Here is a 20,843-nt window from a genome sequence, read left to right as displayed (position 1 = left end):
TTTTCAATATATTTATAAATGATCAAGAAAGGGATATAATGAGTAAGGTGATCAAATCTGCAGATGACACAAAATTATTCAGACTAGTTAAATCACATGCAGAGTGTGATAAATTGCAAGAGGACCTTGCGAGACTGGAAGATTGGATTTCCAAATGGCAGATAAAATTTAATGTGGACAAGTGCAAGGTGATGCACATAGGGAAAAATAAACTATTCTGTAGTTATTCAATTTTAAGTTCCATATTATGAGTTATCACCCATGAAAATGATCTAAGCATCATAGTGAATAATACATTGAAATCTTCAGCTCATTGTGCAATAGGGGTGTGCATTTGTTTGCAGCGTATTGGCTATCCGCAACGTATATGCCATGTTCATTGTATTCGTGGGGGTCACGAAACGTATGGTGAACCCCCACAAATACAACGTATCACTAACAAAAAACCCCCACCCTCCTGCCCCCCCCCCCCAAGACTTGCCATAAGTCCCTGGTGGTCCAGCGGGGGTCCTGGAGAGATCTCCTGCACTCGGGCTGTCGGCTGCCGGTATTCAAAATGGCACCGATAGCCTTTGCCCTTACTATGTCACAGGAGCTACCGGTGCCATTGGTCGGCCCCTGTTACATGGTAGGAGCACAATATGGTACCAAACGTCCATTGCTCCTACCATGTGATAGGGGCCGACCAATGGCACCAGTAGCCCCTGTTACATAGTAAGAGCAAAGGCTATCGGCGCCATTTTGAATACCGGCAGCCGACAGCCCGAGTGCAGATCACTCCAGGACCCCTGTTGGACCATCAGGGACTTTTGGCAAGTCTTGGCGGGGTCAGGAGGGTGGGGGGTTGTAGTTAATTACATTTAAAGGGTTGGGATGGGGGGGGGGGGTTGAGAAATGAATACATATGTAACTAATGAATGGATCGGGGTCCCCCGAGAACAGATGTAATGGATTTGGGTCCCGACAAATATGAATACTGAATGGGACGAATCCATCCATGCTGCACATTCCTAGTGTGCAGTGGTGATCTAAAAAGCAAACAATGTTAGGAATTATTAAGAAGGGAATGGTTAATAAATTGGAGAATGTCATAATGCCTCTTTATCACTCCATGATGAGACCACACATAGAGTACTATGTGAAGCTCTGGTCACCTCATCTCTAAAAATATATGGTTGCACTGGAGATGGTAAAAATAATGGTGACCAAAATGATAAAGGGAATGGAATGGTTCCCCTATGAGGAAAGGCTAAAGAGTTTAGGGCTGTTCAGTTTGGAGAGGAGACAGCTGAAGGGGGATACGATAGAGGTCTATAAAATCATGAGAGGACTAGAATGGGTAAATGTTAATCGATTATTTACTCTTTCAGATAATAGAAGGATTCATGGGTACTCCATGAAGTTAACAAGCAGCACATTTAAAACAAATCAATGAAAATTATTTTTCACCCAACTCACAATTAAACTCTGGAATTCATTCCTGGAGAATTTGGTTAGGGTAAATAGTGTAGCTGGGTTTAAAAAAGGCTTGGATAAGTTAATGGAACAGTCCATAATCAGCTGTTAATCAAGTCGATTTAGGGAATAGCCACTGCTATTACTGGCATTATTAATGTATTTAATGTTTGGGAACTTGCCAGGAACTGGTAACCAGGATTGGCCACTGTTGGAAATTGATGCTGGGCTTGATGGATCCTTGGTGAATTTCTTATGTTCTTATGTTCTTATATTTTCAATTAGCCTGCTAACCTCTGGGGAAAGATGTGATACCCTAAACATATACATTTTATTTTATTTTATTTTTTTATTTAGCCCCTGTATAAATTAGGGATCTGTCAGAGTCTGCATTGTTCTCTTTCCCCAGTAGGTTGTATGCTTATGTTCTAGGGTCTGGTGTAATATTTGTAGGATTGCCTTTTTATAGGTGTAGTTGTTACTGTTGAGTTCAGGCAGTTAGTGCTTTTTTGGTATTAGAAGGTTATATATTAAAATGGTAATTCAGTTAATCATGGCTTTTCTGACTTCACCCAACATGCATTATAATACGCCTAATGCCATATGGTAGGGATGGTCAACTCTAGTCTTCAAGAGTCACAAGTGAGTTTGGTTTTTAAGTTATCCACATTGAATATGCATGAGATAGATTAGCATGTATTGCCTCTATTGAATGTAAATATACTTTAGGAATATTTAATGTGGAAATCCTTTGGCTCTTGAGGGCTGAAGCTGGCATCCAAGTGTCTTTTTTTTTGTTTATTTATAACAGGAACAAACAAGGTGATAGATATTGATAACACATGTGCATAAAAGCCTCTTTCAAGATCTAGCATAAATGACAAAGTGCCTTTTTTACAGGTTTTTCTGGTTGGCACCATAGCAGCACATGTTAATATAATATACATGTTTTTGTAAGTGATATTTTAACTTCAGAAGACTATATTCTGTCCTTTTGTATGTAAAAAATATTATAAATTAGAGATGTGTTTCGGGTAAAAATGTCATGTCTGGCTTTGTTTTGGACCCCCTCCCCCTCCCACCTGCAGAAATTTCTTTTTTCCTGTGGTTCGGGGTTTTTTTTTAGTGGAGGCCCTGATTTTCAGGTTAGTGTGCACTATTGGGAGTTAGTGCATGCTAACTCCTGATAGTGCGCACTAACCTGGCAGAGTTAGTGTGCACTTTCGGGAGTTAGCAGCACTAATGGGAATTAACGCGCACTAACTAAAAAATGATTTTTTTATGAAATTTCGGAACAAATGCAATTGTTTTTTGGTTCTCCCGAACCATTCTGAATTAGGCAATTTCATTGACATTGCCAAATTTGGGAAAAACAATTGTACATCTCTATTATAAATGAATAATTTATAGTTGTATGTGGAGAGGGTGGGACACAGGTGGTAGGTACAAGGCTATAAGGTTCACCAAGGACACCTATAGTCTTGCACTGACTACATGTAGGAAAAGAGGAGGTATGTGCACAGCAAAATTGTCATTTAGTTTCTCATATCATTTCAAGGAATGCATTTTAATTTTTTCAAGGTTTCATGTATATTTTTTGTTTTGTTTTCCATTCTGGAAAATAGTGCATGCTGTTTTCAGATAGTGCTAACTAAATGCAAATATTGCATACTAGCTACAAATAGCAAATATTTTCCAAAATGAAAAACAAGAAAATCCCTTAGTGTCAGACTCCAAGGGCCTCTGAAGACCCCTGACCCAACTCCCACCGCCCCTGGAGGCAGCCAAAGTTACTCCAAAAAGGTAATATTAGCACAAATACCCCTTTTCCTAGGTTCTACCTCAACTCCTCCCTTTTGTTTAAAAAATAGCAAGGCTGGCTGCCCTCCCACATGTCACCCACCCTAGACCACCCTATACCACCCTCCTCACCCCCTTACTGGACTTACTAAAATCATCCTGGTGATTTAGTGGGGCCTAGGAGTTACCACTCCATTTCTGAACATGGACACCACCATTTAAAAAATGGTTCCAATCACCCTTTGCCCCAATCATGTGACAATGGCAACCGCTGCTATTATGTATCCCCTGTTACATGATAGGAGCAAAGGAACGGGTGTCTGGGAGTGCAGGGGTTGTTCTTGGGCCTCCTCTAGACCACCAGATTTTGGTAATTCTGGGAGGAAGCTGAGAGAGTGGGCTAGGGTGGGTGAAGTGAGGTCTGGCAGGAAGGGGAAGGGCTATTTTCTAAACAAAAGGAGATGGGATTTGGGGAAGGACATGGGAGTATCTTGGGTTTTTTTCCTGTTAAAACTATCTTTTTGCAGGAACTTTGGATGATAGGACAACCTTCTGAAATGGAATTTTTTCTTCACTGACATTTCACAGTGGAGGGACCAATTGGCTTTCATTTGAAGGAACAGCCTGTCAGAGGAAGCCTGGCATTCTGAGACGTGGGAGGGGTTGATGGGGGCTTTCAGAGGGTCCCCTTAGGCCAATTTAATTTATTTAAGATGAAGGGGCTGAGAGAGGGGCTCATCAGATCCACTAGCCCCAGACACTCTGACCTGAGACTCAACTGTACTGTTTTGAAGGTGAATGTTTGGACATGCTTGGGGGAGGGGTTGGGAGGGTGGAGGAGTTCATCTGCTAAGATTTATTTTTAAGGTAGAGGCAGAATCAGTCTTATTTTTCTGATTTATTTTTTTTTGACTGGAAACTTGGTCGCGGAATAAAACATTAGCTTACTGCATCCCACGGAGACAACTCTTTTTAGTGCACACATAAAATAAAACCGGTGCCTAAAATCTAACTCCAAATTTAGCATGGGTTTTATTTTATTAGCTCCATTGTATTTTCTTTGCATTACATGCAAGAATTGTAGATTTTAGTTACATTTTAAGTGCATGAGATAGCTTTCTATGTAAATGTGATGATGCAGTTGAAACTGTATTAGTCTCTGCGCAAGACAGAAAGCATAAAAGTAAGAGAGAGCAGACTCTTATGGTAAAACAGAGCCTATAAAGGCTCATATGGTCTCTATGGGACTACAACTCCCAGGTACTCCTGAGGCTAGTATGGAGAGAAGGAACTGAATCATATATACCAGAGGAATCACCACAATTAGGGGTGGAGCTGAAACAGTCAGGAGATCAGCAGGGGAAGAAGCAGAGGTCTGGGGTGATCAGTCTTAACCCCAAAGCCATGGAACAACCCTCTGAAGAGGAGGAAGAAGAGCCAGTTCTAAATCAGTAATGGTACTAAAGTTATGTTGTTTTTTATTTTTTTGTTTTGTTTTTTGAAAGGCTTTAAGACTCTATTGTGTTAATTATTAGAACCTTGCAAAGCCAGAGCTGGTAAATGGAAATGCTTTACTTGAGTTTAGGATCCTGAGGGGAAGAGAGAACCCTAAGGAAAGAAAGGGAAATAAGTTTGAATTGTTCTGGGTGATAATTAGTCTTTAGAACTGAATTGCTGACATATGTAGAAAAGTTAGTCCTCCTGAAATATAGAGACAGTTGGAATAATAATGGTTGCTTTGTCCAGATTTAAGCAAAGCAGGTTAACTGGTTTAGTAATACTGTTGAGAGAGCCCACATTACTGTGACGGTGAAATAAAAGCTAAAGCATCCTAATTAGCACTACTGGAGAGCTTGGGTCAGGCTATAATTGCAACAGAATTTTACTTAGCCTTCTAGAGAGGTTGGGACTACAAGCTAACATTAAGGGTGAGAGTCCCCAGGTACCTTGGAGAAAAAAAATGCAAACTCTTGGTTGTAAGATGTGTAGAGAATACAGCTGGATTTGAAAGTTTAAGGGCTGTGCATTACAAAAAACCATCTTAATAAAATGTTTTAAGGGAAGCCTGAATAGCACTGGTGCTGGGCTTAATTGTAGAACACTGAGCCCAGGGTAGGAAGCAATATCCACTCTCTTGGGGGAACTGTGAGTGGCCTCATTCACCCGGAAGTCGCCGATGATGACCCCGATGCCACTTTTGTTTCTGTGCAGCTCTAGGGCGCCACTGTCTCCCATTGCTGCCGCTTCCCATGGCAGGATATTTGCCACCAGTCATCCAGGCAGCTGGTCACTGCCCCCGGTTCCAGCAGGGTCTTGGGATGCTGCCTCTCCAGTCATCGCCACTCCTGCTCCTGCCTCTCTAGGCACATGTGCGTGTGCTTTTGTTGAAGTTGAAGAGCCCGCTGTGGGAAAGCCCGTGGCATCCATAGTCGATGTCATCCTTCAGCTGCCCTATAAAAGGCACCTCAGTCTGTTCCTCATCACCTTTGCAAGGGGTTCCTGTCGTCTTCAGGACCTTCAAGGTCACATGTTTCCTGTGGTCTTTGTCTTATTCAACATCTGGTCTTCAGCCTGTTCGTGTCTTGGTCTTCACCTTGTTTCAGCATCTGTTGTATTCAGCCTGGTCCAGCGTTCTGGTATCTTTAGCTTGTATCAGCATCTTGCCAGCATCCTGTTTCTTCAGTCTGCCTCAGTGCTCTGGTGTCTTCTGCCTTCAGGCCAGTGTCATCGCCAAGACTTCAGAGTCTGCTCCTGAATTGTTACTACTGTTCCATAGTCTTCTGAGTTGCTGAATTCTGGTTCTGAATTCCAAAGTTCCCATGCTTTCTCTTCTGGAACCTTGGTCTTGCCTTCGTCTGATCCCTTCTCTCACCTGGACTCCTTGTCTTCAATCTTCTTCTGGTTCCTCATCTTACTTGTACCCTGAGTCTTCATCTTCAGCTTAGCTCTGGAGGTATGTCAATTACATTGGGGCAAAGGGGCTCATACATACCTGTAGTCCAGAAGGGCTTTCAGAATGGCCAGAGGGCTACGCCCTGGATACCACACTTTGGGCTGTGTTCCTGACAGTTCTTTGGGTGCGGTTCCTAACACACTATGGGGTAGATTTTTAAAGGCTACGCGCGTAACATATGCTCATAACCCGAGAAAATCTCCCCTGCACGCGCCGAGCCTATTTTGCATAAGCTCGGTGGCATGTACAAGCCCCGGGGCTGCACGTGCATGTTATAAAACCGGGCATAGAATTGTGCACGCCGGGTTGCATGCACAAATCTACGCCCACGCATACGTTTTAAAATCTGGCCTTATAGTTCTGGTTAGCAATAATGTTAGGGATTTTGGGACTTGTATCCACCAACATTCAGTCTGTTTTTGTTTGTGAAGTTAAAACATTTAAGCAGTATGAAAAGTTCAGCAGTTTGCTAGAGAAAATGTTCATGAGCTGTGATAGCTGTGAGCTTTGCAGGTTGTCACTACTTGAATAAGAAGTGCAATAGTGGTTGTGAAGAAGTAAATGCATTTTATAAAAGTGAGCTGATTTCAAAGTGTATTTATATGCTAGCCTTAAAGAAGAGTGAAATAAAGAAAGGCCCAGAGGGTATTGCGAGTGCTGGAAAAAGAGTACCTCAGACTTGCAAAGTTTTATTCTAGGCACTAGGTGTGGAACTACATAGGGCTAGTCTGCAGCTACAGAATACAGGGAGAATGGAGTGACTTATACATTAACATAGGGTTACATCTGAAGCTAGGGAAAAATCGCCATTAGCACTCAAAGAGATACTGAGAAAAGAAGGTTTCAGATTCAGGTGACAATCAGGGGAGAAAGTGAGCTAAGGGAGGGCCCTGGTATATTACCACTAAGAAATAAAAAAACATTTTAATATTCCATTCTAAAGTGACAGGGGATAGAGGAAAGGCAGAAGAGATAATGGAAATGCTGGCAACATTTTCAGCAACCACAGAGTCTGACTGTTACCACTCTGCCTGTCTGCCATGTCCCTTACAGGGCCGGTGCAAGGGTATTAGGCGCCCTAGGCGAAACGTCAGCTATGCCGCCACACCCCCCCCCCCCCCCGCCTCCACACACAATTAACTTACATTGTGCATTAATGAAAATAATGAAGTCTGTATTATAAAAGAACACTTATTTGACATTTTTATGCCATGTAACCATTGAGATGATTTGTCTTATCGACGGTATAGAAACTCTTTATTTAATAAATAAATAAATAAATAAAAATAAATAAAAATAAACGTAAACCAAAGCTATACTTGTTGCTCAAACAAAAAAGCAGACACATCACATAATATTAAATAATTAAAATGGCAGTCAATCAAGAAAAATAAACTTAAAAGCCATCTTTACTTACCCTCTCCAGCAGCTCTCCTACTCCTCTTCCATGCAGGCTGTAGTACACACCAGAAGCAGCAGTAGTGGCTAAGCTCTATATTCATGGTCCTCTTCCTTAAGGCCCATGTCTCTCACCCACACACCATACCAGTCATGCCCCCATGACCAGTTTCTGTCTCTCACACACCAATCATCTCCTAAACAGTCCTTTGACAAACACACCAGTCACCTTCCTGAACAGTTTCTCTCATGCCATACACACACACAAGCTTCCCACTCCCGTGTTCCACTTACATATATGGGCTTTTCACTCTCATAATCACTTTCTCTTTCTCACACACACTTACCAGTCTCTCACTCCCATGCTTGTTCTCTCCACATGCACAGGCTTCTCATTCCCATAATCACTTTCTTTCTCTCACACACATACACAAACACACACACCAGTCACCTGATCTCTCTCAAGCATACACACACACAGGCTTCCCACTCTCAAGTTCTCTTTCAGATATACAGGCTTCTCACTCCCATGCTGTATCTCACACACTCCCAGCTTTCTCACTCCCATGCTCACTCTTCACATGCACAGGCTTCTCATTCCCATAATCACTTTCTTTCTCTCTCTCACATACACACAAACACACACCAGTCACCTGTTCTGTCTTACATATACAGGCTTCTCCCTCCCATGCTGTGTCTCACACACAACCAAGTTCTCACTCCCATGCTCACTCTCTTCACATGCACAGACTTCTCATTCCCATAATCACTTTCTCTCTGTTACACACACACACACACACACACCAGTCTCTCTCTCATTTCCATGCTCGCTCTCCACTGCACAGGCTTCTCATTCCCTGAATCACATATTCACACACACCAGTCTCTTTCTCTCATACACACCATCACCTTACTAACCAGTCTCTCTCTCATACATGCACACACACACACAGGCTTCCCACTCCCATGCTCTCTCTCACATAATCAGGCTTCTCACTCCCATGCTTTCTTTCACATACACCCCCACAATACCAGGCTTCTTACTCCCATGCTTTCTCACATACCCAGAGTTCTCACTTCCATGCTTTTTCTCTCTTTCACACACACACACACATCAGTCACATCCCTGACCGTCTCACACTCTCACACATCAGTCATTTCCTTGAGCAGTCACTTTCATTGTCTCTCACATATACACATACATCAGCTCTCTGACGAGTTTCTCTCAATCACACACACATGCTCTCGATCAAATACATTCTCTCACTTATACACAGGCTGAGGCTCTCACTTACACACTGGCTGGCTGGCTGCTTCTCTCTCTCTCACTCACTTCCTCTCTCCCCCCCCCCTAGCACAAATGGTAGCTGCAGCAGTCTCCTCCTCCTCCAGCCATCGCAGGCCAAGAAGGAAGAATCCCATCGGCCGCGGGAGGCTCATGCTGCTGACTCCTTTCCCGATTACCGGCTGCTTCAATTGCTCGGGGGCCAATGCTGCAGCGGCCGCTGCTACTTAATCGCGCGGCACTGCTCTTTCTTCTTCCCACGCATGGCATATCACTTCCTGTTCCGGGTCACGAGGGGGTCAAGCATGCGGGAAGAAGAAAAGGACAGCCACAAGTGCCACAGCTTCTTTTAGCACTGCTGCCGTTCCCACTGGACTTGAACGTGCTGATAGCCTGGCAGCAACGGCAGCAGGGAAGAAAGAGCAGCGGGAGAGACCGGGAGCACGCGACACACTGGTTGAGAACCGCTGGGGGAGGTCAGATGGGTCTTTTGGGGTGGGCTGCCAGCAGCGGCTCTTTTATTTTTATCGGGGGGGGGGGGGGGGGGCGGCGGCTTAATGCAGCTCTTTTCATTTTACCGGGGCAGCGGCTGAGCGCGGTTCTCTTAATTTTACCGGGGCAGTGCTGCCCCCGGGAAGCTGGCGCCCTAGGCGACCGCCTAGTTCGCCTAGTGCTTCCGCCGGCCCTGGTCCCTTATACCACTGCAGGGGCCTGACTGTTACCATTCTATCTGCCTGCCATGCCCCTTATATCTCCAGAGGGGGCCTTTACTGTTCTGCCTGTCTGCCATGTCCCTTATACCCCTAGAGAGGCCTGACTGTTACTATGTTGCCTGTTTACCAAGTCCCTTACACCACCACTGAATTCTCGGTGGTAGTGATCCATCTACCTGTTATGCCTATTATGTAATAAGCATGGGACCTTTGGTGCCTCTGTGTTGTTTGCTGTTGTATGTTTCTTTATTGAACTGGGATGATTGTGTTTGCCCAGAAAATAAAAGTGAAAAATTAAAAAACATTTTCTCATCCCCCTCCATCTATTTGATGTTTGTTTTGTTTTAACACCTCTACAATAATCCCAACCTGGCCTTCTAACCCTGTTTGTTTGTTTGTTTGTTTGTTGCACAGGGATGTTTTGTCCTCAGAACAAAAATGTGAAAAAAGACAAAAGAAACACATTTCTTCTACATGAACTTGAAACTTCATGCTCAGTTTCCATACCCCTAGTGTCTCCATAGGGGACTTGCCACCTCATGCCTAGCCACCGTACCAGGAAACTGTTGTTTGTGTCCTCTTTTGGAGCCACTAGATTTACTCTTGGTTTGTTATACTGGGATCATTTTTTCCCCAGAAGAAAAATGTGAAAAAGACAAAATATACAGGTTTCTATTACTATAGCACCTGTTCAAAGCTTCTTTTTCTCTGAGATCTCCATAATCCTAGCCTGGTTCTACTTCCCTGTTTGATGGATGATTATACTGGGGTGGTTTGTGCACAAAATCCCTCAGTTAGAAGGAAGAAATAAAGACACAAGAGAAAAGAGGCTCAAGAAAAACCTTTTTGATATGCTAAATGCTATAAAATTTACATTAGTGAAAAAGAACTCATGAAAAACCAGAAATCAAGAAATGATCAGCCAAAGTTCAGCTATAGAATATTGGAAAATCTTTCTAAATACAGCAACTATTGTGGCTGAAGATCCAGTCAGGTTGGGGAACCCCCACAGGAACAGCAAAGGGCTATAGTGCAAGACAGAACTGAGCTAGGGAATCTCCGGCCTACAATAGCCACCTCCCCTGCAGGTTGGGCCCTTGGGTTCTGGCAGATGGCAGCACTTAAACAGGAGCTGGTGTTGATGGTAGTGCTGGACTGGAACCCGAACTGGACTGAAACGTGCCAGTGAAGCTGGGCATGATTTATGTAGGCTGCAGAGCTGGAAGCTGAGGCCAGGCAGAGCTGGAGACTAAGGCTGGGCAAGACTGGAAATGTCAGAACCTGAGAAGAGGTTGGACTGAGGACTGAGGCTAGACAGGACTGAAGGCTAAAATCGGGCAGGACTGGAGATGCAGGCTGCAGTGCTGGAAGCTGAGACAAGACTGAGATTAGGCCAATGGCTATGTACAGCAACAGGACAAGATGCAGACAAAGCAGAGATTATACCAGACAGATAGCAGTGAAGGCCCATAGGCCATGTACAGAAGACATGAAGGTTGCTTAGAGAAGGCTGCAGAGCTAGGCTGAAAGCCAAAGAGGCCACAGGACAGGGCTAGAGCAGAAGGTTTGGGAAAGTCACAGAGCAAAACTAGAGCAGAAGACTTAGGAAAATCACAAAGCATTCAGAGATGTGGGGCCAAGCAGAGATCTGAGTAGACTCAATGACAAGGCCCTGAGCTTAACAAGGAGCAGGGTTAAATAGTCAGGACCCTGCAGAGACATGGGATCATGGTGGCCATGAATGGAGAGAGGGTAAGAGCAGCTCCCCAAGGGCCTATGTTGGTTGGAAGGCCGTACAACAGGTAAAATCACAACAGCAACCCTCACAACTTACCAGAAAATCAAACCACATTCATTAGAGAAACCATTTACATTTTTTCAGTGTGGTAAAAGTATCTTTCGGAAAGCCCCTTTCACAAGAAAATCAAACTTTCACCCAGCAGCTAAATCAAGTTCAAGGAGGGAATATAATAAAAGCTTGTCAAGAAAATGATAGTTATCACAGTTTCCTGTGCTGAATCTGACAGTTGCAAAGTGTGCTTCACCATTATGACTGGCATCTCTGATGCCACGCTGCCTTGCTGTTATACCCCTCATGTTTACACTTTGGAGTTCTTTCTGCCACTGTGACTTGCTGCCAAACCCCCAGAGCTTACACCTTGAGGTGTTCCCCTGCCATTTTGGTGGACTGCTTTGCAGCTCTCATGTTGCTTTGATGTATTGATGACACTCTTTGTGCTAATTTGTCCCTTTATTGGTGCCTTTGTGTTTTTCCTGTCATCTTTTCTGTTTCACCCCCCTTCATGAGGCCTTAAGATGCTGATGACACTTTGGTGCCATCAAAGGTTCATGACACTTTTGCTGGTGCTCTTCTTTGTGACCTTGAGGTGTTCTTCCCTCACTTGCTTTCTTCTCTTGCTCCTCTGATGATGCCTTGGAAAATTCCTGCCAATGCTGGTACCCCTTTGCACTTTTATGGAGCTTTATAATATTCGTTCCATTTGTGGTGCCCGTTTGTCATGTTCTAAGCACCTTGGAGTTCTTTCCCCCTTCTTATGGTTTTTTCTCACAGGTTCCATGAGAATTGATGAGAAAATTCCAATTCTGGAGCCCAAAATAGGCTGCAATTCTTCCACAATTGACTTTAATGCAAATGAAAAAATGAATAAAACACATACATGAATATTCTTTTTTCATATTGAAGCTAATGAAATAAATTTAGATACCCACAAAACAAATGAAAAAAAAATGTTCCCTTCTGCACATCCCTTGAATGCAGCTTTCAGTACAATTGATTATACTATTATGATTGACTGGCTCAAGAATCTGGGTTTAGGAGGAATTGTGCTTAAACTGATTGGCTCATTCCTTAAGGATAGATCAAAGAGTATTATTTTATGGTTATCTATCTCATCCTCATCCCATTTCATATGGGGTGCTGCAGGGCTCATTTATATCCCCTTCACTTTTTAATATTTACATACAGCTTTTTGTACAATTAAGTCATAAACTTGGGGATCCCTTTCATTTCTCGGCAGATGATATTCAATTATATATTTCTTTGGGCCAGCCCAAAATATAAATTGAATGTATGTTTAGAAACCATATCAAATTGGATGATAAACAGCAAGCAAAAATTAAACCTTCAGAATACAGAGTTGATGAGATAAGAAATCAAAGGAAACTGGAAAACTAGTTTTATTATGAAGGGTGTGATGTGCCAGTGAAAGAACACATTTTCTGCATAGGAGACATTCTTGAATCAAATTAATTATTTGAGGACCACATCTCTAGAATGATGCGTAATGGGGTAGATTTTAAAAGGTACGCATGAGGCATACATTTGTGCGCACTATCCGGCATGCACAGATGTATGCCCGATTTTATAACATGCAAGCGCAGCCGCACACATGTTATAAAATCAGGGGTTGGTGCACGCAAGGGGGTGCACACTAGTGCACCTTGCAAGGGCCAAGCCCTCGGGGTGACCAGCTGGCTTTCCATGTTTTCCCGCCCCCCCTGCCTGAAAAAAAAAACGTACCTTTGTTTTGGAAGTTACGCCTACCAGAGGCAGGCATAACGTGCGCTTGCCAAGTGCCGGCGCGCGATCCCCCTGTGCTGGAGTCCTCGGCCATGCCTCTCGGATCGCCCCTGGACTGCCCCACCATGCCCTCAGACCATCTGCCACGCCCCAATCCCGACACCTGCCCGGCCCTTTTTTCAAGCCCCGGGATTTACACGCGTCCCAGGGCTTTATGCACACCGCAGGGCCTTTTGAAAATAGGCCTGGCGCGCATAGGGCTTTGAAAATTTGCCCCAATTGTTTTTGGAAATTATGTTGACAACAGCAAATAACTTATATATTTGATGAAAAGAACTTTGCAACCTTTGTTTATGTGACCATTTATTTCATGACTTGATTATGCATTGGAAATATTTTGGGTTTACCAAAAAATAATCTATATAGGATACAGGTTGTGTATATAACCAGTCCCAAGTTGGGTTCTTTATCCTTCACTTTGGGGGATGGTATGGCTCTCAGGCTCTGCGTTCAATCCGGACAGGGAGGAAGGCTCTCTGGCATGTGCATCCACCCTTTGCTCTCACTGTGCATGCTGAAAGTAGAGGACCTCCAACAGATGTTAAACAATTCACAGGAACAATGAAGACAGTAACAATATCAAGGGTAGTAAAATCAGGAAAAACACAATTTGGAGTCCAGGAATGGTACTCAAATAAAATAGCCTTTATAGCAATGTAAACAAAATAATCGAAGCCGCAATGCCAAAAATACAGAACAGCATTAAAAGTTTAATGGTAATGAAGATGATTGTTAATGTGTCCCTCTTAGGTATTACCTCCCTTCTCACTTGTCTTGCACCATTATCCATGGAGAAAAACTGTTCCCCTTGTAATTAGGGAAAACGTGAATGGTGTTCCAGCACAAAGTCAATCAGAAACTAGAAAAAAATCCCCAAGCACAAAACTGCAGGACATAAGAACATGCCATACTGGGTCAGACCAAGGGTCCATCAAGCCCAGCATCCTGTTTCCAACAGTGGCCAATCCAGGCCATAAGAACCTGGCAAGTACCCAAAAACTAAGTCTATTCCATGTAACCATTGCTAATGGCAGTGGCTATTTTCTAAGTCAACTTAATTAATAGCAGGTAATGGACTTCTCCTCCAAGATTGACATGACACTTATTATTTTGGTCGCCCTTTTCTGCACTTTCTCCAGTGCAATTATATGTTTTTTGAGATGCGGTGACCAGAACTGCACACAGTATTCACCATGGAGTGATACAGTGGCATTATTTCATCCATTGTTCTATTTGTCTTTCCCTTTCCTAATAATTAGTAACATTCTGTTTGCTTTTTTGAATGCCACAGCACATTTAGCTGATGATTTCAATGCATTATCCACTATGATGCCTAAATCTCTTTCCTAGGTGGTAACTCCTAAGATGGCACCTAACATTGTATAACTAAAGCAAGGGATATTTTTTCCCTATGTGCATCACTTTGCTCTTGGCCAAAATTAATTTAATCTGCCATTTGGAAGCCCGATCTTCCAGTCTCAGAAGGTCCTCCTGCAATTTATCACAATCTGCTTGCGATAAATTGCATAATTTTGTGTCATCCACAATTTGATCACCTCACTCATCATACCCCTTTCTAGATCATTTATAAATATATTAAAAACCACTGGTCCAAGTACAGATCCCTGAGGCACTCCACTATTTGAAATTACAAGAACATACATGCAAATACATGGTTTTCACATCTTTCCTTGTTTTGACTCTAACAAGACATGTTCTTAACAAAGCTGGTTGCTCACATTTTTGCTTATTATTTCCTTGGACGTCTGTTCATATAAATGTTTCAGAACATGTCTAAATGAAGTATTATTGTGATTGAAGTGTGGTCAGTTTTTAGTTTCTATCACATTTCTAACTTTCAAACCTATTAGTACAGCATTTATGCAAAGATTACTGCTGGTATTGTATAAACTGTGCAGATTTTGGGGCTTTTCTTCTAACTCTAAAATTAAGCTTGCTCTTGCTTGACAAAAATCTTTGCTAATACTCCTCTTTGTGGATTTTTTTAAATAAAAAAATTCTGCATGGTAGTTTAAGGACAGGAACATGGCTATTCTCTTCCTTTTTATTTTGTCCTTTTTAAAGAAATACAATTACATCGAAAATAGATTGGCAGAGAGTTTTAGAAGAGTGCATAATGACAGGAATCAATAGGGTTCAGCCTGTTGACTGCAGAACTGGGTTTATTGACTTGGGAATTGTATTTTTGCTTGCTGCTGAGGCAACTGTGAATAATACTTTTGATCATGTGACCAGTTTAGGTCCAATCACAGTAAAACATCATTGCCTAAGGTTCAATAAAAGTCATTTAATGCATACTTTAGAAAACAATGATAACATATATTCCAGCTTTTGTGACATTTTTCATGCTTTAATACAATAAGTTTCTTGATTTTTTTCCTTAACGTAACATATTTTCATGACAGCTCTAGAGAAAATTAATTCTGAAAAGGCCATAAAAGCCTTTGTAAGAATTAGAAACTATAGCATACTCTCTGTTAAATATTGTGTACATGTCAGTGTAGCATGACATTTTTTTTTGTTTAATTTGAATTTTTTAGTAAAAAGCTCAAAGTGCACAGTATACATCACAATACAATCTGGACAAATTAGGACTTTTTCACTGTAATCCAAGGATTAGTAGTTTGCAGTCTTGAAAGTATAAATTAAAGGATAATTCATGCATTTTAAAGAATATTACAAAGAATATTACAAAACTGAGGTATATACCGAGGGCAGTTTTCAAATGAATCAAGCTGGCTAATTGAGGAGTTATTTGGCTAGCTCCATCGGTCTGAATATTACTGTATGCAGAGCAGCAGTAACATTTACTTCATTCAAAAAAATGAATAATTTGCAGGGTGGGCTTGAGTTATGGGAGTAAACTATACATGTATATTGAATTCTTTAATATACACATGTAGAAAAAATGTTCCCCTTCCTTTTCTTTCCTTTGGTTTCCAAACAAATTTCCAAACACTCTGTGGCACGCTCCAGGTCAGTGGCTTTTGTTACGCAGCGGACCCACAGCTCGGCCCCCTCACCTCTCTGTGAGCAGTCCGGTGCCTGGTCCCTTGTCTCTGGCGGCTGCGGGCCACCCCTGGTGCATCTGGCTCTGATGCTGCTCCTGGTGCTCCACGCCGGGCCTCTCCACGTGGCCTGTGGAGAGATGCCATTCAGACCATCACAGCACGTGCACAGCCAGACCTTAAGTAGGGCCTGTGGCGGGAACCTAGCCGCAGGCCCTGGCTGATGACATCAGTGATATATAAGACCGGGCCCCGCTTCCTCAGATTGCCTTTGCAACAGATCCCCTCGCTAGTCAAGTGCTCATTGCTTTGCTTGTTCCTGATCCTGATTGCTGGAGATGTGCTTTGTTTTTGTATCTCAGGTTGGGCTATGTGTCGGTCAACCCATGGAAAACTTCATTTTTCATTGGGTTGGTTTTTTTTTCTCGGCAATTTTCGCCGAAAAACAAAACAAAACACCAAACCCTAAAAATGTAGTTATTTACAACCCCCCCCCCCACCCTCCGGACCCCCCAAAACTTGCCTAAAATCTGTGGTGGTCCAGCGGGGGTCCTGGGAGCGGGCTCCTGGGAGTGGGCCATCCATTGCTCCTTCCATGTGACAGGGGCTGACCAATGGCACAGTATCCCCTTCAAATGGTAAGGGCAAAGGGCCACCGGCGCCAGTTTGTTTACTGGCTGCCAACGGCCCGGGAGCAGGAGATCGCTCCCAGGACCCACGCTGGACCATCATGGATTTTAGGCTAGTTTTGGGGAGGTCTGGAGAGTGGGTAGGAGGTTGTAAATAACTAAATTTTAAGGGTTGGGTGGGTTTTTTTTGTTTTTTTTTTAAATAAAGGTGCCCCTCTCCCCCGCGCTAACCCGAACAACAAATTTTCCCTGAGGTTCAGGGAAAATCCATCTCAGGGTTCGGGTCCTTCGACCCATGCCAAATTGGACTATTTCTTTGAAATAGTCCAATTTGGCAAAAATGATTGCACATCTCTACTGATTGCCTTGTTCCTGTGTCCCTGTTCCTTCATTCCTTCTTCGGATTGCTGATGACCTGGTTTTGACCTCCGCTTTGCCTGACTATGCCGTTGCCTCTCTCCAGCCACAGATCTTTGCATTGCCTAACTACACCGTTGCCGCTCTCCAGCCTGGACCTCTGCATTGCCTGACTACACCATTGCCTCTCTCCAGCCCCGGACCTCTGCATTGCCTGACTATGCCGTTGCCTCTCTCCAGCCCCAGACCTCTGCATTGCCTGACTACTCCATTGATTCTCTCCTTGTCCAGACCTCAAACCTGCTTGCCACCACTTCCAGATTGCCACCAGCCTTGAACCCATCTTGCTCAACAACACCTCTTCAGTCCTTGTCTTGGACCTGGCTAACTCAGGCTTCGGCCTGCTCTTGCTCAGGCACCCCTATTGGCGCCCGGGTCTCCAGGACTTTGCCTCATCCGGTACAGATGGATACTTCTCCCTGCTGCTGCCTCTGGGCTGATCTTGATCAACCCATCAATGACCACCGACGGAGGCCACCTACGTCCAGCCGGCCCCAGCACCCAAAGAATCCACCCGCAGGGAATGAGGGCTGGTATTGGTTGAGCACCAGCCGGCCTCCGTCCATCAGCCCTCTCTGCCTGCCAATTGTGGGAACCCATAGGATACCTCCTATGGGTAGCATCAACCCCACCTCAGCCCAAGGGTCCAGCTCCGGCGCAACACATTGAAAAGGCCTTGGACTCGGTGGAGCCACATGCCCTCCAGGCTACTCCTGGCCTGGCCTTAAAGGTACAAGAACAGCAACAGTTTCTCGAGGCTCTGGCTTCTTACCTTGAGCATCTGCATACACAGCTAGATGCCATGTCTAGCAACCCAGTTCTTCACAGCCGTCTACTTCCTCCTCCAGAGCCTTGTTGGCCCTGCCAGCCCCGCCTCATTTCAACGGTGACTCCAAACTGTGCTGAGGGTTTATTAACCAGTGCTACATACAGTTTGCTCTTCAACCCTCCATCTTTAAAGATTAACTAACCAAGGTCACCTTCATCCTGTCCCGCCTAGAAGGGAAGGTTCTGGCAAGGGCTTCTCCCTTGTGGGAGCGATCAGACACAGTATTACAGGAACTGTCTTGGTTTGTGGCCGTGTTCTGGCGAAACTTTGATGATCCTGGGTGGCATGCCATGGCAAGTACTAGGCTATCAATAAAACAAGACGGTAAATGGTCAAGCGTAGCCACAGCAAACAAAACAGGCCAAGACCACCTGGTATGGAAAGAGGTTCCTGTATTAATATAGTCAGAAAAACAGCCCGACTCTGGCCGAGTTTCACCAAATAGGCTACATCAGGGGCTTTATCTTTAGTTCAAGCAATAATATACAATCATTCATGTATATATCGAAACAGCAGAGAGAAAAGTGTATAGGATTAAATCTTCACCTGCTTTACAATAGTTAAGGTTCTTGTATAGAAGTATCATTTCTTTATCTGAGTTAAACGCACCAGTGTGTCAAAAAACACTGCCGTTCAAAATTCAAACACAGCGAGGAGTGACAGTGGTTTAAAAGTAAACGTTTATTTATATGTGAATGAGAGTAATGAAGTTCCCGAGAGGTTTCGGGGAAAGTGGTGGAATGTACTTGGGTATGAAATAAAAGGTAGTAGAGAGAAATGGGAAATGCAATTTCCAAGAACACCCAACATGCAATAATATATTTATTGTAAGGTTTATAGAAAAGAAATCCCGCATGCAAAAATGTACTAATCAGGAAATAAACTGGATAACATACTCTTAAAAGCTGTTGCTGGATACAGGTTAGAAACGGAAGACCTTCAGATGTGGGACCAGTCACGTCGAGGACAACCCGCTCTTCTTGTTCTGGGGTTGGTGCAGTCATGTCAATGTCTTGAGTGGTGGGGCACTTGGCAGCATCAGTCCCTCCTGTCTCATCTGCATCAGTGGAAACTGTGGATGCAGTAGAGGCTGGGGGTCAAATGGAGGCACCTGCACCGGAAAACTCCAATGTCTCAGATACCAGCTTGACATCTCTAATAGACACAACTTTTCTGTTCTCTGGATCCGCAGAGTCAGAAAGTAACAGACCCAAGGTACCTAGAAGTTCTGTAACAACAAAGGGTTTAGACCAGTATGGATCTAATCAAATGCAGAACATGCATTTTGCTCAATACTACGGAACCAATCAGAAATGGATTTGGATTCTGAGGGACTTCATCGTCGGAGGTAACCATAACCTTCAAGGACGCCATGTTTTCTAGCATAGCGAACCCAAAGAGAGACATAGCGGGCACTTTATGATTGGCAGTTATGGTACTATTTAGCTGGATTTATATCTCTGGGAGATTATGGTACCAATCTTTGGGACTAGTTTTTAAGGCAAAAATTTGCAAGCTACTCTTAACCTCACCATTCACCCGTTCTACCATACCATTAGATTCTTGACGGTGGGGGGTACGAGAACTGATGGGTAATGGAATGATCGGCACAGAAGGTTTCAACCTCTAGATTTCTGAAGGCTGAACTGCCATCTGTGCAGAGAAACTGAAAAGGCAAAATACCAAAAACAATAGCAAGACAATCAACAGTCACTGCCGCTGTAAGGCATCTCTGTGCAAATAGGAAAACAAAGCCCAGAAAGGAGTCTAGCACCACTAAGATATGTCGGTAGCCACACGAAGAGGTAAGTGGTCCAATGTGATCCATATAAACTACCTGTCCTGGTCTTATCCCCCGTGGAAGTGTTCCTTCTATATAAGGGGGTCCAGTTCTTTTAGGGTTAGTGCGCTGAAAATCTATGTAGTCACAAACCAGTTTCTTAGCCTGATTTCTGGTTAAAACCCCATGTGAGTGATGGAACAGAGTTGCTGCATTTAAATGTAAGGAACCATGATGGGCGAGCCGTGCCTGTATGGCAATTTCTTGCTGAGAGGCTGCTCTTTTGGCAGCCTCATCTACCATATTATTAAAATGAGCATACCACCCTTCAGCCCGGTGAGCTGATACATGTAAGACTGTTACTGGGACCTTAAAGGTTCTGGAAGATGAAAATATCAATTGCCAGTGTGCTCGGTGTGTTATTGGCTTGCCAGTAACATTTAAAAAGTCATTGTTTTCCCAGACTTTCATGTGTGTTGTATCCAGAGACAGCATATGTGGAATATGAACAAACCAGTATGGATCTTTCAGTTTCCAAATTGGTCATGTGTTCAATATGTGTTAAAGCCTTTTGAAATGCAATGAGTTCAGCTTTTTGCGCTGACATGTCTCCTAATGGCCAAGTGTGTGTGTCTAACATTTTCCACTGTACTCTCTTATTAGGAGTTCAAATTATACTCACGAATGGACTCTGACTCTCCCAGGTTAAAGCACCATTAAGCTTTAACCCTATGTACGCCCTATGGTATCACTTCATATTTATTTCCTGCCTTATCTTCTTTCCAGCTTGTTGCAAGCTTCCAAGTTCTCTTCCCTGTTGATTGTAACTTTGACTCATTCCTACCTACTGTTTATCTTTCGTTTACTTGAATAGTTACCCCAGTTTTACTCTTGTTAATTGTAAACCGATCCGATATGGTTATTTACTATGAAGGTCGGTATATAAAACTGTTA

General features: G+C 43.5%; 1 long non-coding RNA gene across 3 annotated transcripts in view; it reads left to right on the top strand.

The window, feature by feature from the left end:
* Window positions 1-4,589: 4,589 nt before the first annotated feature.
* LOC115081740 overlaps window positions 4,590-20,843 on the top strand; it is a 277,577-nt gene continuing 261,323 nt past the window's right edge. For 2 of the 3 annotated variants that reach the window (XR_003853866.1, XR_003853867.1), the window contains exon 1: window positions 4,590-4,712. This is a non-coding gene — a long non-coding RNA (uncharacterized LOC115081740). The remainder of the gene's footprint in view (window positions 4,713-20,843) is intronic. The other variant, XR_003853868.1, reaches the window with a different exon arrangement.

This window comes from Rhinatrema bivittatum, chromosome 1 (assembly GCF_901001135.1).
Source record: "Rhinatrema bivittatum chromosome 1, aRhiBiv1.1, whole genome shotgun sequence".
NCBI classification, from domain to species: Eukaryota; Metazoa; Chordata; class Amphibia; order Gymnophiona; family Rhinatrematidae; genus Rhinatrema; species Rhinatrema bivittatum.
The sequence above is the reverse complement of the archived record's forward strand: the minus strand, read 5'-3'. Positions and strand labels throughout refer to the sequence as shown.